This window comes from Rattus norvegicus, chromosome 2 (genome assembly GCF_021556685.1).
Source record: "Rattus norvegicus strain SHRSP/BbbUtx chromosome 2, alternate assembly SHRSP_T2T, whole genome shotgun sequence".
Taxonomy (NCBI): domain Eukaryota; kingdom Metazoa; phylum Chordata; class Mammalia; order Rodentia; family Muridae; genus Rattus; species Rattus norvegicus.
In genome coordinates, this window is record NC_141535.1 from 47,091,116 (window position 1) to 47,114,066 (window position 22,951).

The 22,951-nt window shown below is 41.4% G+C and overlaps 1 long non-coding RNA gene and 1 pseudogene across 18 annotated transcripts in view; one reads left to right on the forward strand and one right to left on the reverse strand.

Annotated features, from left to right (window-relative positions):
• Positions 1-22,951, reverse strand: part of LOC120100714 (uncharacterized) — a 135,169-nt gene that overhangs the window by 110,993 nt on the left and 1,225 nt on the right. For 17 of the 18 annotated variants that reach the window (XR_015673997.1, XR_015673999.1, XR_015673993.1 and 14 more), the window contains exons 2-3: positions 21,871-21,972; positions 19,534-19,654 (exon numbers count right to left, since the gene is read on the reverse strand). This is a non-coding gene — a long non-coding RNA (uncharacterized LOC120100714). Of the gene's footprint in view, positions 1-16,495; positions 16,846-19,533; positions 19,655-21,870; positions 21,973-22,951 lie in introns of those variants that run through there. The other variant, XR_015673985.1, reaches the window with a different exon arrangement.
• Positions 20,393-20,775, forward strand: LOC100359700 (eukaryotic translation initiation factor 1-like; annotated as a pseudogene).

The following is a 22,951-nucleotide window of genomic DNA, read 5'->3' on the forward strand; positions in this document are numbered from 1 at the left end:
AACCGGTTTCAAAACACAAAATACTCAAACACCAATATTGAAAGAGAGTTCAAGACATTGGTAGGAAGAAGCAGAGGCAAAGGGTGGTGAGAACAGTTGGAGGGAGGAAGTAGAGATGATTTTGATGAAAAAAAATTATATTCACGTATGAAATTCCCCAAAACTAAGTTTACAAAATGGAAAGTTTAAGTACACCTATAGCTAGTAAGCATAATGAGTGAGTAATAAATTCATCTCTCAACAAAGAAAGCACCAGAGCTTATGGGATTACTGATATTTTTCTACTCGATAATTAGAAAGCTAATAGCAAGCAAAGAACACTTTCTCACTCATTCTATGAGTTTAGTTGTCTTAATTATTTTTTTTTTGTTGTTGAGATGGTAAGACACCATGACCAATGCAATTTATAAAAGAAAAGTTTAATTTGGGGCTTACAGTTACAGAGGATGAGAGTCCATGACCATCACAGCAGAAGAACATGGCAATAGGCAGACAGGATTCTCAGATTTAGGAACTGAGAACTCACATCTTGATCCACAAGCAAGGAAGACAGGATTAATGGGACTGGTATGTGTTTTTGAAACCTCAAACCCTTTCCCAGTGACACATGTTCTCCAAAAAGCCACACCTCCTAGTCCTTCTTAAGGAGTCCCATCAACTGCAGCCAAGTATTTAAATATATAAGCCCGGAGAGCCATTCTCATTCAAGCCACCATACTAGTGTTACACAGAGACCAATGCCTGACAAAGGGACAGCAAAAAAGAAAACTACCGACCAGTGGGCCATATGAACAATAATGCAAAAAACAATTGACAAAACATTAGCAAAACAATATCAGCTGCATATTGAAGGATGCATACACTGGCGGATTTTATTTCTCAAATGTAAGGCTCACTCAAAATACAAAACTTTAACAATGCAACATGGGACAGTAACAATATAGAGACGAAGAAGAGAATTTGACAAAATTAAACCCCCTTTCGTAGCTGAGAACACACAGCAAACTATGACTAAGAAAACTATTTCAACAAAGTAAAAGGCACATGTGAAAACCTACAGCAAACATCCCACTCGATGGTGAAAGACAGAACTCTGGCTGAGATCTGGGATAAGGCAAGGATGCCTCTCCTTAACACTTCTCTTCACGATCACTCTGGAAGTTCTAATCAGAGTCACAAGAAAAATAATCAAAGGCATTGAAGTTGGAAAAAAAAGTATCTATTCACAAATGGCTCAATAGTGTAACTATAGTTATAAATAGTCTATACATATTTTCAAAAAATCTAATAAATCTGTGGTGGTTTGAATGAGAATGGCTCTCCTATAGGCTCATGTATTTGAAAACTTGGTCTCAGTTCTTGGGACTCTTTGGGAAGGACCAAGAGGTGTGGCCTTGTTGGAGAACATGTGTCACTGCCATAGGGTTTTGATGTTTCAAAAGCCCACAGCATTCCCATTTACCTCTATCTGCCTTGCTTTTGGATCAAGATAGGAGCTCTCGGCTACTGCTCCAGCACCATGCCTGCTTACCTGCTACCATGATCCCTGCTGTGATGGCTGGGGATTCTCACCCTCTGTAACTATAAGCCCCAAATGATCTCTTTCGTTAGTTGCCTTGGTCATGGTGTCTTATCATAGTAAAAAAAAGTTACTAAGATAAAAATGAATAAATGAACCCAACAAAGTTAGAATAGTTAAAGTTAGATATTCTGCAAAAGGATCCACAGACTCGGGGCATACGAATATCAGTGACCTTTCTATATGTTGATAACAAACACATTGAGAAAGAAAACAGTGTCTGGGCCTTAGAGAAGAGTGACCTGGATCCAAGCCCTGGCTCTGATGTTGGGTAGTATGTAATCTGTGGAGAATAGCTGAGCCAGCTAGTCAATTTCTTCCTCTCCTCTCCTCTCCTCTCCCCTCCTCCTTTCCCCTTCTCTCCCCCTCCCCTCTGTATGTGTATGAAGTACATGCACACATGTGTATATGTTCATAAGCCAGAGTAGGTGTTCAGTTCTATCACCCTCAGCTTATTCCTCTGAGTCAGTCTCACTGAACCTGAGAATACATGGCTGGCAGCCAGCAAGCCAGAAAGAGCCTCCTCTCCCTGCCCAGCACAGTGCTGGATTACAACAATGCCCACAGCCAACCCAGCTTTTTAGGTGGATGCTGGGATCCACACTCAGATTCTAAGGCTTGTGCAGCAACTGCTGTTACAGTCACCCTCTCCTAAAGTCAGTTTCTTCATTTCAAAAATTGGTGTCTATTCATAGTCCCAAACTGTAAATAATTTAAATGCCAATTATCTCATGTAGGGAAAGACAAAAGCTGGTGTATTCTCAGATTAGAAGACTTTTTTTTAAGCAATGAAAAGGAATTATCTACCAACAAGTGCTATAAAATGCAAAAAAGAGTCATAGGCAAGAGATCATTGGACATAAGCTATATAATTCCATGTATATGAAATATCTAGAAAGGGCACATTTAGAGCTGAAAATTAAATTGTTGACTGTGTAGGCTTAAGAGTAGAAATGAGAGATAGCTGTAAATAGATATGAGGAAGTAAAAACGATCTAAACCAGGTCACCTCGTGCTGATGAAGGAAAAAATTCATCAATAGAACATTATAATACTAAACATATATATATATATCAAATACAGACACACCCAAATTCATAAAAAATATTAAATGTAAAGCTACAGATTAACTCCAACACAGAAATAGTAGATTATGTTAACGCTCCACACTCACCAACTAACTGGTCATCCCAACAACGAAGCATTTGAATTAAGTGATGTCATAGATCAAGTAAGTCTAACAGATATATAGAGAACGTTACATGCAAACACTGTAGAATACACATTCTTCTCTGTAGCACATAGAGCTTTCTCTAAAGTTAGTCATTAAGGCATAGAACAAGTGTTAGTAAACATAGGAAGAGAAGTGATTTCTCAAGTTCTGACAACAATGGAATAAAACTACAAACCAACAGCAAGAGAAATTATAGAATATCAGCATACCCGAGAGACTGAACATTAGCGAATGATTAATGGGTCACTGAAGAAATCAAGAAGGAAATTAAAATACTTTCTAGAACTGGATGAAAATGAAGACCCAGCATGCAAAGCCTACAGAAGATGATGAAAGCAGCCCTAAGAGGGCTATTTATAGCTCTATTTATAGTGCTTACAGTAATCTCAATAGATGCGGATAAAGCTTTTAACAATATCCAACATCTCTTCATTATAAAAGCCCTGAAGAAACTGGGAGTTGAGGAATATGTATGAGCATAATAAAGGCTATATGTAGCTAACTGTACAAAGTGGAGAAAAGCCAAAAGCATTTCCACTAAAACTAGGAACAAGAGAAGGTTAGTCCTCTTCCACAGTCTAGTCAATAGGGCCGACATCTTAGCTAGAACAACGGACATGAGAAGAAAGGCTAAGAAACACAAATAGGAAAGAAAGAAGCCAAAGCGTCTGTTTCCAAAGGATGTGATTCTGTATACAAGACCTTGACAACTGCACTGGAAAATTAGAAGGGATAAGTAATTTCAGCCAAGGGGCAGGATTTAAAGCAATCATACACATACCAGTAACCTTTCTATATACTGATAACAAACACAGCAAAAAAGAAATCAGGAGAAAACTTCTCATTCACAGTTTCCAAGGGGGAAAGCCTTATAATAAGTCTAACCAAGGAAGTGAAAGATCCCTCTAACAAATACCTTAAACCCTTGGAAGAAACTGAAGCAGACACTAGATGATGAGAAGACATCCTATCCTTATGGATTGGAGGAATTAATGTTGTAACAATGGCTGTCCTACAAAAAAGCAATCAACAGGCTCAGTACAAGCCGATCAAGTTTACAGTGCTATTCTTCACACAAACAGAGAAACATTAAAATTCATTTGGAAGCACAAAAGACATTGGAAGGGGAGGATAAAGGTATTACATATGTTATATTACAGAGGCATAATAGTAACAAGAAGAGACATGCTTATCAGTGAGACACAACAAAAGATACTGGCGTAAAACCACACACGTACAGCTACCTCACTCTTTTTATAAAGTTGGCACTCATGCACACAGAGAGAGGGAGGGGGGGAGGAAAGGACATTGTAGAGAAAAGACTGCTGCTGGAAAAAAAAATGGATTCTAGATTCCTTCAATCTAATTTCATAAGGTCAACCCTACATGGACCAAAGAAATTGACATAAGACCTGAAACTCCCAAATTTTTACAGGAAAAAGAAAAAAAATACTTCACAATATACCATAGGCAAGAACTTTCATAATAGGACTCAAATCAACCAGGCCAACAATGGACAAATGGGACTTGATGAGATTTAAGAGATTATATGAGTAGGGAGACAATCTAAAAAACTGGGAAAAATCTTTGATTGTTAGACATCTAACATAAGAATAATGTCTAGGATATATATCAGGCAGCCCAATAGAAGGGATGATAAAAGGATCAGACAGTTCTCAAAACATGAAGTACCATCACCCAATAAACACACACACACACACACACACACACACACACACACACACACACACACACACATTCAATCTCATTGGCATCTGAATCCGTTTATTCCCAGCCACGATGCCTGAAAGAGAAATGCTGATAAACCCATGCATTAAAGAGAACTCATATGTGTTGCTGGTGGGAATAAACAAGTCTAGCCAATATGGAAATCAGCTAAAGGTTTCTTTTTTAAAAAAAAATCTAAAAATAGTTTCTTCTTCTCTCTACCATCAAGTGCCTTATACCTGGTCTGGCTTCTTGCCATGTCTTCTCATGAGACTTTCAGAATCTAGCAATTCCTGGCCCAGAAACAAAAGCGAAACCATCCTATTCCTCAATGGATTCCGGTGAAAACTGGTAACAAAATCTGGTACAACTCCAAGGGAAGACACTGTAGGAAAATGAAGCTGGGCCTGTAAGGATTCACACAATGGGAAGACCGAGGGTTTAAACTGAATTATGGTCACCTATCAGCCCACCAGACGGAGTTTAAGATTTTTAACCTGGAGACTTGCTCGTGTCCAAATTGGAGGCATGGTTTGTCCAGTAATAAAATGTAGAACCTTTGCAAAAAAAAAGTCTAAAAATAGATCTTCCACATGACCAACCTATACCACAACTTCATATTTGCTCAGAAGACTCCAAGCCCACGTGTCACAGACATACTTGCACACCCGTGCTTATTGTAGCAGTATTTACAATATCTAATTATGGAACCAACCCATAATTAGGATAAGGAGAATGTAGTATCTATGTATAATACTACTACCGTATAATGCTATTATACTATCTTATAATATAGTAATATGTATAATGGGCTCTTCTTTGCCATAAAATGCAGTCATGCCATTTGCAGGTGAATGGATGGAACTGGGGACAATCATATTAAAAGAATTAAGCTGGTTGTGAGGAGAAAAGTATCATGTGTCTCACTTTTATATAGTTACATGAACTATGTATTATATAAAATGAAAATAGAAGCGGGAATGAAAAGGGGAAAAGAATGAGAAAAAGGATGGCAGGAAGACATGGATTAACGTGCAATACATACTTGCAAAAATATTTTTAATTTTTTTATTATGTTTTATTTGTTTAAGGGTGGTGTCCTAGCACATACAGAGGTCAGGGGACAGCTTTAGGGAAATGACTCTTTTCTTCTTCCACATGGGTCCTGGGAATTGAACTCAGTATCAAGCATGGCGGCTGGCATCTTTACCTGCTGTGCCACCCTACCAGACCATGGAAATCTTTTCAAATATAAGATAAAATGTTCTAAACCTGTTCTAAATGATTACCTGACTCGGTGAAGTTATGAGACATCACTGGATTGGACACTTGAACTAGATTAATCCTGCAATACACACTAGAGTAGAGAAATACAAATTACTCAGATTTCATAATGTCCTAGTCAGAATGGCTTAGATCAAGAAAAAAAAAAAAACATTGTTGAGGATGCAGGTTAAGAGAACCCTCATTTGGGCTGGAGAGATGGCTCAGTGGTTAAGAGCACTGACTGCTCTTCCAGAGGTCCTGAGTTCAAATCCCAGCAACCACATGGTGGCTCACAACCATCTGTAATGGGATCTGATGCCCTCTGCTGGTGTGTCTGAAGACAGCTTCAGTGTACTTATAAATAATAAATAAATAAATCTTTTTTTTTTTTTAAAAAGAGGACCCTCATTCAGTGTTGGTGGGGTTGCAAACTGGTGCAGCCTCTTTGACATTGGCATGCAGAATTGCCAAATATTTAAAAGTAGATCTACAAGTCTACCGTGTGACCCATCTCAGTCACTCCTTGGCATCTGCCCAAAGGACTTGACATCACCTTCCACAGACACATGCTCGGCCATCTTCACTGCTACCTCTCTCCTCACTATATCTGAAATGGAAACAACCTAAATGCTTCTTAGTTAGTGAATGGATAGTGAGAATGTGGTAGATATAAACAATGAATACTATGCAGCTGTGGAGAAAACTGCAATTGGCAAGTAAACAAGTGAAGCTGGTGAATAGTGTAGTAAGTGAGGTAAGCCAGGCCCAGAAACGCAACGGCTGCATGTTTTCTCTTTGTGGATCCTCGCTTCCAGGCTTGGGATTTGAGTGAAAAACTAGAAGTATCCAAGGAAGCCAGAAAAAGGGGACCTTGAAGAAAGAGGGTGAGGCAAATCTAGAGTATAGCCTAGTATATATAGTAGGGGATAGGCACAGTGCAGGGGTGATGGGGATAAAGGAAGACCTTTAAAGGGGTGGGGAAGGGCACTACAGAGGGAGAAGGAAGAAATCAATAACACTAAAGATGCTTAAAAGCTATAGGGAGACATTATTTTAGAAGCTTACTGAAAAAATAAATATATGCATGTCCATAGTCATTCATGCATACATGTATGTGTGTGCATATTCAGACATGTTTCATATACATTCATTCATTCATACATACATACATACATATATACATACACACATACATGCATGACACACGGGGGTTTTGGTGCTCCCTCTAAGAGCCAGTCACTGACAAAAATCCCACTACCAAGGTCATAAGAAATCTTCCTTTTAGTTGAAGGCCGGAAGAACACAAGAGTGTCCTAAAATGGTACTTCTTAACCCTTTGGGAATCAAATGATCCTTTCACAGGGGTTTCCTAAGACCAGATATCTACATTACAACCCATAACAGCAGCAAAATTACAGTTATGAGGTAGCAATGCAAATAATTTTGTGGTTGGGGGGTCACCACAACATGAGGAACCGTAATGTACTAAAGGTTTGTACCATTAGGAAGGTTGAGAGCCACCATGCTAAAACAATATAGGTTTTATTGCCCTTGGTTGCCTTCCAAAACTTGAAGGTAAGACAACACTGCTGAGGACACCACACCCCTTAGAAACAGGACTTGGAGGAATTGAGCTGGAATTGTCCTGGGAAACTCCTGACTAAGGACTGATTCACACAGAGCAGAAGATGCTATGTAATCTGCCAAGGGAGAGGAAGAAGTAGTCCTGCCCAGCTGTGAAAACTATGAACCGTAACAATTACTGGATCGGCAAGATCTCCCCAGTGGAACAGCAGTAGTACTTTGATCTTAGGCTTAATCAACAGCTGTGTCTTAAAGGCCCACGCAGTAATAGGAAATCCATGCATGATACTATAAACTTAGCCACGTGTTTGTAGATGAAGTCATAGAGTTGTGCCTCAGTTAGGGTTTTACTGCTGTGAACAGACACCATGACCAAGACAACTCTTATAAAGGACAACATTTAGTTGGGGCTGGCTTACAGGTTGAAAGATTTAGTCTATTATCATCAAGACAGGAGCATGGTGATGTCCAGGCATATATGGGACTAGAGAAGCTGAGAGTTCTACATCTTCATCCAAAGGCAGACAGGAGAAGACTAGCTCCCACATGGTTAGGAGGAGGATCTCATTGCTCATCCCCAGAATGACACACTTCCTCCAACTAAGCCACATCTACGCCAACAAGGCCATACCCCCTAATATGCCACTCCTTGGGCCAAGCATGTTCAAACCACCACAACCTGGGAGCAGAGCCTATTGCCGTGTTCTTAAACCAGTAGAATTTCTAACTATATTTTACATAGTTATCTTTATACTCACAGATAAGTGAAGCAGTCACCCCTCATCAAAGAAGCCTCCATCTGCAGCAGATAGGGACTGTTACGGAAATGTATAAATGGCCAAGATGGTGGAGAATAAATAACTGGGGTGGGGGAGCAAGTCCAACTCATACATGCAATGCAACCCTACCCTGAGGGCTCAGGGAAACACAGCAGAAGATGGGACAGAATGCTTGTGAAGTCCAGAAACTTAAGATGGCTGCTGCTAGATAGTGTCCCCTAGACATGACCGGGAAAATGTCCCCATGGAATCTCAATAGTATGGTTATCTAACCAAGGCTGGCATGACAATGCCAGTAGACATGCCAATGTGTACAAATGAAATTTCATGTAGTCTTACTGTTAAACAAAAAGCTACGTGTGGTCAACTGAGAGATATGTGCTTTCTCCAGGGATGATTTCTGCATTGGATGTCCAATCACAACTGTTCAGCCCTGGGCACATGTGTATATGAGGATTCCTAAATAGACTGACTCCGCAGGTTCTATGTACATGTATATATGTATAACAAAAATAACTACAGAAGAGATCATGAATTTGGGAGAGATGGGGGCACAAAAGTGTCGGGGGAAGCAAGGAGCAGAAGTCACGTAGATGTGGTGCTTATGTATCAACTCCTCAAAATGTTATCTTAGAAAATTCATTTTTTAAATAGTTCTTTTCAAAAGGATGGCCCAAGTCACCTGTTTATAACAGTCTGTTTTTAAAAAGTAAATGGCAGCATTCATGGCAAAGGTTAAAAAGAAACAGAACAATGAGTGAGTGAGGAGATTTATAGATTTCTCAGGGTCTAGCACATGCAGTCAGACAAGCAATTGCCTGTTTACAGTAACAGCAAAAACTGGCTTTTGTAAATACGGAAGACACAGTAAGATATTTTTCTATATATTTTTGTTTAATATAAACCTGAGCATCATATATAAGTTCTACTTCCTGCTCTGACTCTAATCACATCTTATGTATCATTATGAATTTCTCTTAAGCGTTTTATGATGGCACAGAGAACATTATACGGATAAACATTTAAACATCACTCTTAGGTTTTCTGATTTTGTTTCGTAAGTCATTGTAGTAAAATACCTTTATCCATACAAACTTCTAAGACAGTCACAGATGTGATCGAGTTGGAAACACCAAGAAGATTGACTTAGAAACTCTGGAGAGGTGATGGGTGTTACTGATGTGTGTCCCCAAATTTCAGGTCTGACACTGTCATGTGTGCTGTCCCCAACCCCACAATGGCATCGATCAGTACTGATTTCCTCCCTTCACTCAGTCAGCCATGTGGTGGTTTTGGGGATCAAACCTAGGTCCTCTTGCATGCTAGAAAAGCGCTCTATCCTTGAGCTACACCCCAAGCCCATTCAACAAGAACACTTTTCAAGTGATGACTTCTTTGAGTTGAAGTCTTAATGCCTCCTAGTCGTTGCACCTCAATACTAAGGTTGTAGTCTACCATGTTGGGACAGCTTTTCTGAGCTTGATGCAAAATGCAGGACTCCTTTTTCTTAGCGGGACTTCTGCTATTTTTAGCCTAATCTGAGGAGCCCAACCCCCCAATCTTGTACCTGAGAAATGTTACATAGTCCTTAGTGAAATTACTAAACTCAACTTCCTGGAGTGTCTCTCCATGCAAATGCCCCCAGAACCTTCCTTAAGCCTCAGCCAATGCAACTTCATCCTAAGAACAACTCCTTCCCACTCGCCAGGGTTTGTGCATATAGAGCCCTTGATTCACCCTGAATACATGTGTGCTCACAAGCTGTTTCATTAAACCTCATCGAGAGAGCTGTTTCATTGAATGATTTTTTTTTTTTTTTTGGTTCTTTTTTTTCGGAGCTGGGGACTGAACCCAGGGCCTTGCGCTTCCTAGGCAAGCGCTCTACCACTGAGCTAAATCCCCAACCCCCATTGAATGATTTCTAAGAGAGCTGTAACACTAAATTTCCCTGAGAAGGCCTCCACCTCCACCCCTGTTCTGCATTTGGTGTCTGACCAGGATCCTGCTGACCCAAGTATTCTGGACTTCTCCTTATCCTTCTCCCACTGGAGTAAAGCAGTCTAGACACCGTGAAGGTAGAAGCAGGAAACAAAACCACACCTAGTGAGGCTCCACGCTTCCTGGTGTTTAGTAGGCGTGCATTATTTCTGTGAGCTGTTGGCTCACGGGTGGCCTTTGTGTCTATTTGAGTTGTTTTAATTACTGATGAGTGGGAAGTTTAAGTGTTTTTAGAAATAAGGAAGCTTTCTAAAAGCAGGTTTGTAGAAGCTTCAGGGAGGGACAGAGGTGGGTGTAAAAGGGAAACAACGGCCCCACACGCTTTATAACTTAGTCAAAGTGCATGGCTCTGACCATAACTGATATCTCTATAGTCACAATCTTGCTCTCAGCTCAACACCAGTTCCAAAATAACAGCCACAAAGACCGAAAGCTCAACAAGCCTCTGAACCTCAGGGCTGACTGAGGATTAAATGGGAATCCAAAACTTGGGAACACAGTGCCCTTCAAGTAAATTTTTCTCAAACGACTAAGGATCCAGTCATAGTACAACAGTATCTCCCAGATCACTTAACAACGTAACAGGAACTTTTTGTTCTTACCCCAAATCAAGCTTAGAGTGGAGGGCATCATAAACACTGCAGTTTGACAAGAGCTGTATTCAATAGTCCTAAGCCAGGGTCATTACACCACGCCTTACGGTCAGGCATCTGTCTGCACTGGTCCAGACCGTTTGTAAGAATCCCACAGCCTAGACCTAAGCTTCCTGAAAACTACATCTTTGTAACCTCTAAAATCATAAAGTATGCAATGATTCTAAAAGTTATTTCTTAACACCAAGGGAAAGTTTCATCTCTTGGAGTTGGTATTAATAAATATATATGTTTATTTAGAGCATATATATATGCATATATATATATATATATGTCTTAGAGTATCCATAAATAAGCAACTGCTAAAATAGTGGGGGGAAAACCCTACTCTTCAAAAATGATACTAGCTATGTGACTGGGAAAATTATTTTGGTTCCGTATCTCATCAATCAAGTAAATATATTTACAAAAAACGCCTTTACCCAAGTTTTACATAACAGTTAAAACAAACAAACTGTAAGTCACCAAGACCATCAAAAAATGTTCAGATATTCTAGGCAAGTAAGATGGCTCAGGAGGTAAAGGTGCTAGCAGGTCTGAGAACCTGTCGTTAGACTTCCAGGACCAACGCTATGGGTGAGAGTCAACTGTCAAAGTTGTCCTCTGTCCACTACATGGGCACCCACACATGCAAATAAATAAATAAGTAAATAAGTAAATATTTCAAGTTTAAAAAAATATGTTCCGGGGCTGGGGATTTAGCTCAGTGGTAGAGCGCTTACCTAGGAAGCGCAAGGCCCTGGGTTCGGTCCCCAGCTCCGGAAAAAAAAAAGAACCAAAAAAAAAAAAAATGTTCCTTCATTTTTAGGACAAATTAAATTTAGATCTAGGGCCTTGGTTCTGTATAGATTGCACTTAGCTGGGAAAAGCTAAACCTTGTAAGCAACCAGTAAAATGATTACTGTTTCTTTTTAAGATACTGCAATGAGTTCTTGAATGTTGCTGCCATTACAGTTGCAGTTTTGCTTTTATTTTTCAATAGGGTAGGTTTTACGTAGGAAAATAAATTCTGTTGAGCTCATTATATCACAATGTTGTATCTATAATCACGTTTGAGCTTCGGTTCCCACGTAAAGGAGCATAGGCAGGAACTTTGACCATTTCAAAGAGAAGGAAGCACAAACACAGACAGATTTCCCCCAAATGATGAGGTCATGCAGCTTATGAGATGAAATCCAATGAGTCTGAGCCCAAATCCTTAGGTCTACAGGTTGACTTGGAGGAAAACAGTAGGAATCAGTCACCCTGAAATGTGTTCTTAATCAGCAAGAAGACATCTGAAGGAGAGAAGATGACTTCTCAAATCCTCTCTTTCCTCATCTGTGAAAGGAAAATAAAGTCCCTTCTTGGCCCCAGGGCTGTGCTGGCACTGATTAATCATTAAGACTCTGTGTGCTGAACTCTAGTCTAAGCAGAGAACCAAGTGTGAGCAGGTGAACTTTGAACTCTTCAGAGGCACCAGGGAAGAGTTAAGACCTATTTCCTAACTTCTTTACTTATCAGTGCTTTTCATTTGTTTTGAACGTAAGACTCATTTCTCTAAACCCTAGTCTGTTCCTGAGGTTCTTGGCTGGGTTCCAGGTCTAGATCTTTCTGGATCCAGGTTTGACAATCAAGGGACATGGGAAGATCACGGCAGGTTTGTATGTTCATGGTGTACCTTTGTGGTTAGGTAGTTGGAAGCACCCTCTGGAGAGCCCATGTGTCTGTAGAGTTCTTCATTGCTCTGGGGCTCTAACATCCTCAGGGCCTGGAGAACTGGTCTTAGCATAGAGAGTTAGCAGTCTGTATCATTGGTTGTTGGTTGTCTCATTCTGTGTTGCTCTCAACATGTCCCTTGAAGAAGATTTGTGTATTTGAAGGAATGGTATTACAACCGTAAGGAAATTATTTCATAACTCATACAATAGTAAATGTTAAGTTCTACAGCTGTGTTATGTATTTTTAAATCTCTTAATCTCACAGATCAGGGTCTTCTTTTCTTCAGCTCCAACGTTTAACAATCCCCGTTACTTGCCTTGTTGCTGAGACAAAAATGCCTGACAAAAGCAACTTGAGGCTCGAAGTCTAGGGATACAGCCCATCATGGCAGGGAAGAATGGTAGCAAGAGCTCCTGGCGGCTGCCACATTACAAGCCAGGAGACAGAAATGCTACTCGGCTGGCTTCCTCCTCCTCATTCAGTCTGGCATTTGGGTTGTCTCTTCCCACCTCCATTAGCCAAATCAAGCAATTATCCCTCATAGACCTGCCCAGAAGTCTGTCTCCATAGTGACTTTGTTTATTATGTGTCTGTGAGTGTGTAGGTGCACATACACCCAGAGGACAACTTGCAGGATTCAGTTCTCTCCCTCCACCAAGTAACCTTTTCCTCCTGACTCTTCCTGCTGGCCTGTCCATGGTGATTGTAAATCCTACCAAGATGGTCACAGTTAACTGTCAGAATCCCTAACTTCTGGATTCTTTGGGGTAGAAATTAGGGTGCTCCACATGTCCTCCCAAGGGGTTTTACAATTAACAGTAGATTAGGCAATTTGTACAAGGCCATCGGTGTAATAAAGAACACAGTTAAATCAGAGGCCCCAGCTCCTAGGACTCTTTCTGAAGCTAGTTTCCTCAGATACAGCTCCTTTCATACTTTCAAAAGACATTTATTCATATTTTGTCAGCCTGTGGCAGGACCTCGGGGCAATCCTTTTTGAAAAAGAAAAGCTTCATGAAGAGAGCTGCTCCCAAATTTTCTTACTTAAACCAGGAATTAGTATCCTTTTCCAATGAAGGTTCCAGGGCTAAATAGTTCTATCTTTGTAGGTCGATGACCTCTGCTGCACACCATTCAACTGTGCCACCACAATGAGAAAGTGGCGACAACAGTCCATAAACAAATAAGCTACATTCCAACCAAACAGTCAAACAGGCTTGGTTTGTCCCTGTTATTCCCCCCCACCCCCACCCCGTCTCTGACCTAGGCGGTGGTTCTTTTAGGACCAATCACTCTCCTATAAAATGCTTTTGAAAACATTAGTGAAAAATATTCGGCCCTGAGTCTTAGTTAAACAGGGAGGTAAAATTTCTTTCAAAATACATCCATCCATATTTCCAAAAGGCCACTCCACGTCTACTGCACAAAAATATGCCTGAAGTGTTGTGAACTCAGGAAAGATTAATGTAGTACAAACCATTAATGTGTAGGCAAGGAAGCAGATAAAGTCTTGACTCTGCTGTCACAAAGAGTGGTGACACTTTTTATAACTGATATATAACAATAAACATGTAACTGACATTATCCCAATAACTACTTTTATCTTGATCATAGTACAATGAGTTTGCTTTGCCTAAAAGAGATAACAAGGTTCACTTTAAAAAAAATCATCATAAAGACGAAAGACTATTTATCTTTTTTCCTAGTTTTGAGCGAATGTCTCTTCAGAATGTTGGGGCGCTCTTCTGCAGGTGCTGGATGTTGGCTGCAAGATGCTAAGTTTGCTTTGCTGTGGTCTCCCACTTGTTGCCAGCTGAGCAACTGTCAGTCTGGGTCAAGCCAGAACATAGATGGTGCACTCAGACTAAAGTCATTCTGAGGGGTCAGCAGAGTTTTGGGGAATCTCTAGGGAATAGAACGTTAAGATGAGGGTTGGAGAGTAGAGGGTTGGAATGGGTGGCAGTGAAAATGTGTCTCTTTTTAGGCTCCAAAATATAGCACCGGGCCCAGGAATTATAAGATACAGGTGGTCTCAGAGGAAAACAGTAGTCTTTGGTCATGGGTCAGTCAGTCTCTGACAATTGTCAACTTAATGCCCGTTCCTGTCCATAGCTGGGACGTCGCTTGCCAGGATTCCTGTCCCAGGACAATTTCAGTAAGAATTGGTGTGCAGAGGAACTCACATGAGATTTGCAAGAAAGAACACATGACATTTTTAAGGTCGTGTGGACTGGACACTGTGACAGACAGACAGATGTCACCAGTGGGTTCTGCTAGTTCTCTCTTTCCCTACTCTGACTTCACCTCATTTTTTTCAGGGTTCATGACACTCCGCTCAGCCTCCAGTCCAGCTTTAGGCACATGGTGGCAGTTTCTACAGACTTCTTTCCAATCTCCCATCTATGTGTTCCACTCAACCACCAAGCATACCAGGATGCCCTGACTTGTCCGTCAACTCTGCCTTGCTTAGAAATCCTGGTGTCCCACAAACTAGCTGAAGACACCTTCATTAATTCTCCAGCCGTTTGACTCCTGAAAGCCTTTCCAGGCCAGAGCTGCCCACATTTTGGCTGAGAGAAGTTAACATCTTTTGTTTTGATAACTCCTTTCTCCCTGAATTTGTTTTTATTTATTTACCTTTTTTTTGCTAGCAGTCCTCTTCTCCTAATGGACCTCCAAGCACTCAGCCTTGTAGGAAAGGAAGCAGAGGCTCTGATTGTACTCCATGCTATAGCTCTTTCTATTTGCTAAATAAAGAGACCTCTTAGGACAGCTAGCTACTGGACAGAGAATTGTTCAGGGTAAGAAAGAGCCCAAAGAGGAAGGGAAAGATCTCTGGCTGAACTTCTACGAAAATCAGAGAAATCACAACTTCATGGGTTAGAGAGATGGCTCAGTAGTTACGCCCACTTCCTGATCTTTCAGAGGACTAGAATTCATCTCCCTGTGCTCACATGCCTGAGTCTTAGTGGCTGGCCCCAGCAGAGATGGTGAAGGTGAGGAAAATAGGGGGACCTTTCCCTAGTAGTCATTAACATCATAGTCTTGGCTTGCAACTCCTCAATCATCTCTCTTCTAGGGTTCCCAAAATCTTTCTTGGGACCCCTAAATCTTTTTAGACTCCCCCCTTCCTCCCTGATCAGCAGCTCCAGTGTTCTTGTGGGGTCCGTGAACATTCTGCAGAGCTCCCCAGGGCACCGGACCACAGGAACCTCCCACCTTCATTAATTCTCCAGCCCAGGGCTTTTCCTCTAGGGCTCCAGGATCTCTGAGGATCTACATCTCTCTCAGGCTCCCTAGGTTGTCCCCCCTGCCAACCTTCCAGTATCTTCTTTATATCTTCTTCAAAACCCTTCCTCCCCTCCCAGGATGCAGGGTAGTCTCCAACTTCTCCCTAACCCTTCCCCACTGCACCTGATTCTCAGTGGTTCTAGCATGGGAGTGGGCATGGTACACACAGGCTCTCCCTTGTAATAGACAAGTTTGGGGATATGGGAGAGAACAAGGTCAAGAGTGCAGACTGCAGGGGCTGGAGAGATGGCTCAGTGTTTAAGAGCACCGACTGCTCTTCCAGAACTCCTGAGTTCCATTCCCAGCAACCACATGGTGGCTCACAACCATCTGTAATGAGATCTGATGCCCTCTTCTGGTGTGTCTGAAGACAGCTGCAGTGTACTTATATATAATAAATAAATAAATCTTTAAAAAAAAAAAAGAGTGCAGACTGCAGTCCCTAAGCCTGTCCAGAGGGTCTGAGATATACACTAACAGCCTAAATATGGAAGGCTTGGTCCCCAACCTGCAGGACTACTGAGGAGTGGTAGAGCCTTTAGGAGGGAGCCTACTGTAAAGAGGTTATGTCACTGGAATATTAGAACCTCAAATGTCATAAGGTAGAAACAGCCTCTGCCACATTCTGCTACCATGATGTCTTGTACCACCGACCTAAAGTAACAGGTGCCAAGCAATCATGGACCGAAAGCATGAGCCAAAATAACCTTTTATTTTACTAACTTGACTTTCTTGGGCATTTTGTCACAGTAACAGAAGGCTAAAACGTCCAACCAATCTTTTCTCCCCACCCCTACCCAGATCTCCTTGTCCCAAGCCCAGACCTGCATTGGTCATCACTGTTAGAAGGTGAAATGGTCAGGCATTCATCCATATGTCCATGAAAGAGGCAGAGGACATGGCCTCCAGTCACAAAGCCTGAGGAAGATCAAGGAGAGGTGGTTGCTGTAAGGCAAGAAGTTAAGCATCTTACAACTGCCTGTAACTTCAGCTCCAGGGGATCTGGTGTTCTCTTCTGATCTCCATAGGCACCTGCATGTGGCAAGTGGGATACACACAGACACACAAATAAAAAAAAATAAAAGAATGAAAAAGCCTGAAGAATAAACGACAGCCTCAGCTCTATTGATGTGAAAGTGCGATGCCTCCCGGGCAGTTGGTGTAAGGGCTGTGGATACTACTCTCTGCTCCCTTCCCCTCTAACGATGTCTGTAGAAAGCTGTGTTGGTGCATAGAGCTCCCAGATGACAGCCCTCTGAAGAGCTGAAGACAGCTGACCTGCCTGACCAGCATAGCCTTCTCCCCCTCCATTGCTTCCCTCATAGAGCGCTCTGGATGCTCTGAGGCTAGCAATTCCTACTTGCTCCTTCAACCTAAGGGAGGCAGGTCCTCTCTTGCCAGCCCTGATTTTGTGGTTTTTTTTTTCTGAACCTTACACTGTGTAATCTGCGTTTCCTAAACTGTCCTCTTTCTTCTGTAATACTATCCATGTTTCCCATCAGGAATCTGATTGACAGCATGATTGCTGAGTGTAAAATGAGCCTGAGGACAGAATAAGCAGGCTCCCACATATATCGAACAATTCACCCAGAAAGGAAAAATCAATTTCCAAGGCAGTGTTCTAAGATCATTGTCTAAACAACCACTCAAAACACACAAAAGATCCCCTACTTAAACACAATGGGCACTCAATGCTAACCGTGATCTTGTTTGTTTAATAGGTTTATGGGAAACAGCTCGCTTCATTCTAACTGATATTTTTTCTGTAAATATTCCCTTATGAGTTTAAGCTTACGTTTGGGAGAATTAGTAACCAACACAAGCTAAGAGCCTAGGCTGAAGGCTACCCTTCAAAAGGAGTCTATCTACAGAGGTCTACCAGAAAGAGATTTGTGAAGCCTGTTGTCGAGTTACTTATGCATGTGCAGAGAGACCAGAGAGATTGAAATAAATGGAAAGAAAGCAGAATGGCCAATGTCATAAAGAAAATCAACACCAGTGTACACAAGTCCCAATCTAACATCTGACTCTTCCTGCCTGGACACAACCTTTTGGGCTCTCCCATGACGGGAGTAGTTACTTCTGTATCAGGGATTACATGTATCTACCATAATTGATGTAAGAGCTGCTTTGCCACCATTATCCCTTTCTATTTTATTAGCTTTTTTAGTTCAACTTTAGATAATTTTTCAATATCGAAAAGAATGTTGCATCTTTAAATTTCTGATCGAATCTGCCACAAATAAATTCTTGGAGTGAGAAGACATCGTTCAGAAGGGTTTTCATGTTCTAGAAGTTTTAGATGGATTTCCAACGTGCACACTCATCAGCTTGCATTCCTAACAGGCATGTAAAGGGTCACACTCTGTTCTTACACAGCTACTGGGTCAGCAAGGCATGAATGTTAGCCTTGATTTTATCCCTCACAGGAAAGAAGTGGCAATTCATTAAAGTTTCCATTTCTAAAATTACAGTGAAAGAATTCTTCTGTTTCAGATAGTTGGGCTTCTTCACCTCTGTGATTTTCTTGTTTTGTGGGTGCAGAGGATCTGAAGACTTCGTGCTTGGACAGTGTCTTAGTCAGTGTTTTATTGCTATGAAGAGACGCTATGACTGCAGCGATTCTTATAAAAGAGAGCATTTAATTGGGGCTTGATTACATTCAGAGGTTTAGTCCACTACTGTCACAGTAGGATGCATGGTAGTATGCAGGCAGACATGGTGCTGGAGAGGTAGCTAAGAGTTCTACATCCACATAGTCAGGCAGCAGGAAAAGGGAAAAATGCTGGGCCTGACTTGAGCATTTGAAACACCAAAGCCCATCCCCAGTGACACACCTCCTCCGACAAGGCCACACCTCCTCCGACAAGGCCACACTTCCTAATCCCTATCCAATAACGCTACTCCCTAATAACCAAGCATTCAAATTTATGAGCCAGTTGGGGGCCATATTCAAATCACCACACACAGCAAGCACTTTACCTACTTAGCTGTCTTCCCAGCCTCTAAGCAAGTATTTACACCTGTAGCGGTCTCCTAACTTCTAACACTTGCATGTTTTTGTTGGGCTAGGGTCTGACAGAGACTTTCCTGTGCTCTCTCTTACAAGCCCGTATCTCTCACGCAGTTTTACTCGTCATACATGTAGAAACACGTGCTCCAAAAGGGTTGAGTAACACAATCAGGGAGGCTGCATTATCATGCTAGTTCAATGTTAGTTAGAGCTAATAACTATCTTTCCCCTTACCTCCGAGGAATTATCTTCATAGAGAGCCTGTGCATGTGCCATGACAGCCTAAAATGAAGAGCTAACTGTAGACAGTGGTAAGAAAAAGCCCAAGCGCCAAGGTGAGGAAGCTCCAGGATACTACGCATATCCCAGATCTTTCAGCAGGATCAGGCTGAGGCTAGATGTAACTGCAGCCCAACTGGGGTATGGCCCTAGCCAATCAGATTCAACTCTGTCCAGGTAAAGCAGAGTCTCATCACGCCACACTCAGAATAAAGCAAATGCCCAATAGTAACCAATTAGACTACTTTTGGAAGTCACGTCTTTCTCTGTTTATAAACACTCCTGCCCACACTGCAGGGGGCGCCCTCTGAACTTCCGATTCTGAGTATTGTAGGAGGAAAGAGTCATTCACTCACCTTTCAGCTAAAACATCCAAATTAATTTTGCCAACGGTTTTTTTTTTTTTTCCCAGCCAGCTGAAACCTCACCTTGTATTTCCCTTTCTCCTCTGGGTGCTCCGGGAGAGGTCTTCTTCAATAAATTTCTTGCATAACGACTCCTCTTCTCAGCCAATGTCCAGTGTATCCTAACTGGCCTTTGGGATGTTTCCTGTTAAAGTACAAGCCATCTGATGTCAGACTCTGCCTATGCAATTGGCAGAGAATACCTCAGTCCTGTCAGCCAGGCTGCAACATGGTCAACACTTGAAACACTTTCCTCCAACTTGTTACTCATTAAACTGTATTTTTATGAGAGTTTCCATAGAGATGTACTCAATGCGTGGAGACACACCTATGTTTTCTATTGTAACTCCTGTGGGGCTTCCAACTGTGTATTGTTTTAGTTATTTTCTGGTTTTATATGCTTATTATTTAAACGGCCCGCTGAATACTCGTATCACCATTAATCTAACACTATTTTCTAAATATATCAGCTTATCAGCTTGAAACACCCTATCACATCTTAATGCATACATCATTCTCAAGTTTGCCTTCTGAATTTTAGTTTATACTGCTTTCTATAATGCTGTGACAGTTCCAAAATTAGTGTCTATTTATTGAAGTAATATGGGGTATTATTATGCTATAGAAATACCTTACTATGTAACTCCATTTCTGTTTCAGGTAAACTTTGGAATCCAGGCAGTTAAAAAAGCTGAAGAATTCATTGTATACTTCTGATACGTTCTTGTGCATCTTATGCTTCCATTTACACTGTATAAAAATAACTTGGGCATGTTGTTTAGGATCTCATTATTCCATTGTTTAAAATGTAAGGCTCAGACCCAGTCACTGAGCCACCGATGAGGACTCAGCTGCCTCCTCCTCCAGCCCCCTCGTTCCTAATGCTCCATACACACCCTGACCCCTGCCTTCTCCCGCATGCGGCCGTCTCGTATGTCTGCTATCCAGAACCTTCACTCTTTCGACCCCTTTGCTGATGCAAGTAAGGGTGATGACCGGCTTCCTGCTGGCACCGAGAATTATATCCGTATAAGAATTCAACAGAGAAACAGCAGGAAGACCCTTACAACTGTCCAAGGGATCACTGACGATTACGATAAAAAGAAACTAGTGAAAGCGTTTAAGAAGAAATTTGCCTGCAATGGTGCTGTAATTGACCCTCCAGACTATATTCAGCTACAGGGTGCTCAGCGCAAGAACGTGTGTCAGCTCCTGATAGAGACTGGACTGGCTAAGGACGGTCAGCTGAAGGTTCATGGGTTTTAAGTCCTTGTGGCTCTCTGAAGCTTAAGTGAGGATTTCCTTGCAATGAGGAGAATTTCCCTTCTGTCCCTTGTCACAAGTTTAAAAACCTCACAGCTTGTATAATGTAATCATCTGGGGGGCCACTTTCAACTTGGATTATGCAATAAATGGAGAAGAGCTGGGGGGGTGGGGAGTAAGGCTCTGCAAAAGCATTGCTCGGCTCCTGTTGTACTAAAACCATTTGGAAAGAATTGGCATTTTACAATATTGAAGAATGCCTCAAAAGCACCCATTCTCCCTTAGTATATCCTACTGCTTTTTATTATTTTCAGCATAGTTTCAGTCTTCTTTATATCCTAAACATATTCTTAGGTCATATTCTTATTCACAGTTACTGGAACAACTGCTTCTTGATGATTACTGCACTATGTAAAAGAGCTATTATTTCCTGAGCTCTTATGTCTGTTGTCCATGAAACAATGGTAAATAATTTTCAATCAGGTCGTTCATTTAACTTTAACGTTCCATAAATGTAGCCAGTATGTCTCCAGTTGCTAAGTAAAATCTACAGAACGTTTTGAAACTAAGTCTAATAATCTCCTCATTAAGAAGCCCTGGGATCTCCACGGAGTCGTCGAGGGAGCAGTGTAAGCCTCACCTGAAACATTCTGCACTTGCATGCCTGCCAGCTGGCTTCCGTTCCGATTGATCAATCAGCGAGAGCAGATGTTTAAGTTGCTATGTTTTGAACACCACCTGCATTTCCATCTACAGATTGACTCTCACTCAGATATGCAATGCACCGTACTGTTCTGGGGTCCCAGGGGTATTTAATGAACCATCAAAATAAATGAATGTTTTCTTTAAGAAGAGAACACTTAGTAGACTACTTGTGAGCCAGTGCTCTGCATGTATTATTACCTTCATATGCCCAACTTTTCATTCCCTTAAGACTATTTACAAATCTGTTTACCATGTGCCCAGTTTTCAGTTTAGGGTGGAAATGGAGAGAGACAACAGTTAGGGTACTGTCTTAGTGAGGGTTTTACTGCTGTGAACAGACACCATGACCAGGCAACGCTTATAAAGGAAAACATTTAGTTGGGGCTGACTTACAGGTTCAGAGGTTCAGTCCATTATCACCAAGGAGGGAGCATGGCAGCATCTAGGAAGGCATGGTTCAGGAGGAGCTGAGAGTTCTACATCTTCATCTGAAAGCTGCTAGGAATGGATTATAGGCAGCTAGGATGAGAATCTTAAAGCCCACGCCCACAGTAACACACTTCCTCTAACAAGGCCACACCTCCTAGTAATGCCACTCCCAGGGCCAAGCATATAGAAACCACCACAGGTACTGTGCAATGGTAGGACACAATGGTAGGCTTCTGAAAGGGTATCTGACATAGTTCTGAAGCCTCAAGAAACTTTCAGGATATGAATTGGAAATTAAAATGTAGAGGGAAACTAGAGATATGATAAAATTAGCAGTAAAAGACTGTCTTCCTTCTTAGTGGCAAATAAAATAAAGCTGGAAAAGGAGGGTGGGTGATAAGATTTCTGTTTCCTCAGTTTCCAGATTAATGGCCTTTGATCTTAGGTGCTGTTAAAAATTTAGCTGGAGGATCTGGAGAGATGGCTCAGTGGTTAAGAACACCGTAGCTGTTCCTGCAAAGGACCTGGGTTCAATTCCCAGGCCCCTGATGGTGGTTTGCAACCATCTCTAGCTCTAGTTCCTGGACATCTGCACCCTATTTTGACCTCTCTGGGCATTGGGCACGTGTGTGGTGTATAGGCATAAATGCAGGCAAGTGTTTTTATAACATAAGGCAGAATAATACTTTTTAAAGAAAAGGATTTAGCTCTCGAGTTTAGCAAAACAATATATCAGCCATTGTGATATCAGAGGTCTGACTATAAAACAAAATAATATTAATACATAAATAAGATAAAATATTAAAGCAGACTATTTGGGGTTTTCCTCTTTTCTATTTACTTGGAGTCATGCCACCTCGAACTAGAAATTATTTCTCCTAAAAAATAACAAAAACCCTGCTGGTTACTGAATTCTTCTTAGGTCCATAGGTCAGTCAGCAGCTCTGTTGTTTTCACAGGAATGTGGATATTCAATCCAGTTTCTAGATTATTCCGTTCCCTATCTAACTTTTCACAGCTACTTCTGTATTTTAAATGTATTACT